This window comes from Vespula pensylvanica, chromosome 5 (genome assembly GCF_014466175.1).
Source record: "Vespula pensylvanica isolate Volc-1 chromosome 5, ASM1446617v1, whole genome shotgun sequence".
NCBI lineage: Eukaryota > Metazoa > Arthropoda > Insecta > Hymenoptera > Vespidae > Vespula > Vespula pensylvanica.
In genome coordinates this window covers 3,415,304-3,418,989 of record NC_057689.1, presented here as the reverse complement: position 1 = coordinate 3,418,989, position 3,686 = coordinate 3,415,304, and the positions used below count along the sequence as shown (strand labels likewise).

Below are 3,686 nucleotides of genomic sequence, written 5' to 3'. Positions count from 1 at the left end.
TCTCTCTCTCACTCTCTCTCTCTCTCTCGCTCTCTCCCTCATCTTCCTCTTCATCCTCTCTTGCTTCTCCACCACGTCTCGCGAAGCCCGCCGGCGTCGCACGCTCGTTCGGCCTGACTCTCCTCCACCTCCACACCTCCTCCTCCACCTCCTCTTCCTTCTCAACCAGCTCGAGCATCGAGCCGCGCCACGCCGAGTTCCTCCCGACTTCCTCTCCTTTCCTCTCGGCCGCCCACGAAACGGCCACCGCCCCGAGGGCTCATCGCCTCTCGGCCTCTCTCGAGCTGTTCTCTCTTCCACCTCCTCCGCCTCAGGCCACGACCCCTCTTTCTCCTCCTCCGCCTCCTCCTCCTCCTCCTCTTATTCCTCCAAAGCCGTCGTCGGCCGCTCTCTACCCTCGTTGATCGCGCGTCTCACACGCTCGCACACACACACAGATCGGATACATACACGCACGCTTCTCTTTCTCTTTCTCTTTCTCCCTCTCTGTTTTTCTCTTTCGCTCGTTCTTTCTCTCTTGAACGTCCGCATGACGTCGTACTTCTTCTTCTTCTTCTTCTTCTTCTTTTCCTCCATCTCCACCTCCTCGTCTTCGTCGTCGTCGTCGTCGTCGTTGTCGTCGTCGTCGTCGTCGTCTTTTCGCTCGCGAGACGAGACGGGAAGAGATTAAAGGCCGTCGTCGGAACCTAAACGATGCTTATCGCGCGCCGTCCGTCGCGCGTAGAAACTTCCTTCTCGCACGCTTCCTATACAAGCACATATGTGCGTGTGCGTGCGTGTATATATATATATATATAAAATATATCTACATATATGGTTAAAATATATGTACATATATGCATCTGTAGAAATACGCGGCCACTTTCTATGCACGTACGTATGTATGTATATATGTATGTATGTATGTATGTATGTCGATGATAACGAGGCAAAGTCTTATCGTTTGCAAGGCGCCAATACGTTTATTATCACTACCACCACTACTACTACCACCTACCATCATCAACGTTATTACTACCGTACGTACGATACGATATGAGTCGAGCGTGCGATTCAACTTGGCTTTAGGCTACGTCGTCGTGGTGGCGGCTCTCTTTGATCAAACGCGAACTTTCCTCGCGTGGAATTCGGTGGAACAACGCAAAAGCGATTGAAATCGTTTCTATGTGTATATGCGTGCGTGCGTGTGGTGTGTGTGTGTGTGTACGCGTTTATATGTATTCTTGTAAATTACGCCACACGCGCAACGATTTTAAGCTAGCTAGCTGGTAGCATGCATGAACTGTCTGTCGGTATATATACGTACATACGTACGTACGTACGTACGTACGTACATATATATACACATACATATACACGTACTTGGAAATCGCTATTAGTTCTCTCTTCGAACGCGTGTAATAAAATTCTTAGCATCGGTGGCATCGACAGGCTGTCTTCTTTTTTTATTCTTTTTTACTTATATTTTTATTCCTTTTAATTTTTTTTCTCTTTCTTTCTTTTCTTTTCTTTTTTTTTTTTATAGAGGCTAAGACAAAGAAAACGAAAGAATTTTCTTTCATTCGGTTCCTCGTGAATCGAACGAAATAACACACGTACGAAACAGTCACGATACGATCTCTCTCGAGCATACGCTACGCTCTTTTGACAATCTCTTATCAAAAGGGCGATTGTAATCTTTCAACAAGACTCCAAGTTCTTAACGATTATAATAATGTAAATTTCTGATATAAACTCATGAAATGATATCGATGTACTCCACTTTTCCTTTCCCTCTCCCACCACACATGAGACATTTGTCGGAGTTTCCTAAACGTAGCAAAAAAAAAAAATTTATCAGTCTCGAACGAGGATTCGGAGATTCGAGAAAGAAAAATAAATATGATTTTTATGGTGGGGCGAATTAATTTTTTTACCAGCCAAGACGATTGTTTAAAGTCTACCATTCCGATGTGAAATAATTAAATCGGCAAACGACGAGAGAGGAAAGTCTAATCGAAACGACGGACGATGTCCTCGTAGTCATCGATAATGACCGGAGCCGAGGGAAAAGTTCAGCGTCGGTCACGAAAGAGCTGACTAGAAGCTGTCTCTCTCTCTCTCTCTCTCTCTCTCTCTCTTCCTCTCCCTCTATCTCTCTCTTTCATTCTGTTTCTCTTTCTCTGATCGTCTCGAGCGAGAATATCGTGATACGCGGGCGTTAAATTTACCGCTCCCACGCAGATATCGCGTTACGCGCGGAGGAACGAGTATGTTCCACTAGCGAAAATGTTCGATTTTGCGCGCTCTCGAGCGAGAAGAGAACCGCGATACTCTTCGCCGGGCAGACGGCTAAAAAACAGCGAGGGAAAGGGAGAGAGAGAGAGAGAAAGAGAGAGAAAAAGAGGGAGAGAGAGAGAGAGAGAGAGAAACGCCGATATCCAAATCGGTTCCTGCTTCGACGCCACCGCGAGAGACGGTGGCTGCTGAGCAATAAAACGGCCGTGAGAGGTACGAAGGCAACACGCACGCTCGTGAGAGAAAAAAAGGAGCGATGCGAAGTGAGCACGAACCAGCTTAAAAGAGAGAGAGAGAAAGAGAGAGAGAGAGAGAGAGAAAGAGAGAGAGAAAGAGAGAGAGAGAGAGAGAGAACGATTTAGAATGAACGCGTACGAGAGAGCGAGCGAGCGAACGAACGAGAACGAGAACGAGAGAGAAAGAAACGTCCACACGAATTACAAGTACGAGTGAGAAAGATGGTATGAGCAAACACGAACGCGATGTCCATGTATATGTGTATGATAGAGAACGCGGCGCACACGACCGAGAACGGACGAGAGAAACAGAGAGAGAGAGAGAGAGAGAGAGAGAGAGAGAGAGGGAGAGAGAGAGAGAAAGAGAGAAAGAGAGAGAGAGAGGGAGAGAAGAAAGAAAAGAGCGCGCGTAGCCGCAGGCAAGGGCGCGCGTGAGCGGGCAAGCGAGCCTTGTCTCCCCCCTCCCCCTCCTCTTGTCCGCCCGCCCGCCACTACTGCCACTACCACCCCTTCTCCTCCCACACCCCTCATTCCCCTTCCCGAGCAAGCTCTCTTCTCTCTCGACAGTAGTACCGCCGCCGCCGCCGCCGCCGCCACCGCCGCCGCCACTGCCGCCAGAACGTCGCCCCCCAACCCCTCGGCCCCACGCACGACCAACCACGGCGCGAGCGCCCCTCGCCTCCTCGACCCACACGCGCCAACCACGGCGAAAAGCCGCCAGCGATCGCTCGTCGCCTCACAGTCCGTCAGCGTTCCTCCTTGCGCGAGCACGCGCGACACATTTGCTCTCTCTTCCTCTTCCTACTACCTATATATATATATGTGTGTGTATATATATATATATACATATACAATACGTTCATCCTTCTGGCTTCTTCTTCGCTCCACTTTATCGCGAAACGTTTTTCATCCGGGTATCGACGGGCGCGAATTTATCGCGTGCTCGCGTGTCAAATCTTTATCTCTTTTTCTCTCTCTCTCTCTCTCTCTTTCTTTCTTTCTTTCTTTCTTTCTTTCTGTCTCTCTCTCTCTTTCTCTGTCTATCTTTCTCTTCGCATTATAAAAAATAATAGTAATAGTAAAAGTAATAAAAATAAGAATAACGATATATATGTATATATGCGAGAATATATATATATATGTGTATATATAAATAAACTAAGAGGTGATCCT

General features: G+C 47.8%; 1 protein-coding gene and 1 long non-coding RNA gene across 26 annotated transcripts in view; one reads left to right on the top strand and one right to left on the bottom strand.

The window, feature by feature from the left end:
- The window catches only part of LOC122629298, a 125,289-nt gene that overhangs the window by 108,633 nt on the left and 12,970 nt on the right, over positions 1-3,686 (bottom strand). The gene's annotated exons all lie outside the window — the stretch shown is intronic.
- LOC122629289 (transcription factor HES-1-like) overlaps positions 3,547-3,686 on the top strand; it is a 16,455-nt gene continuing 16,315 nt past the window's right edge. For both annotated transcript variants that reach the window (XM_043812558.1, XM_043812557.1), the window contains exon 1: positions 3,547-3,686. This exon is cut by the window's right edge and continues 1,130 nt beyond it. The gene's annotated coding sequence lies outside the window, so the exon portion shown is untranslated.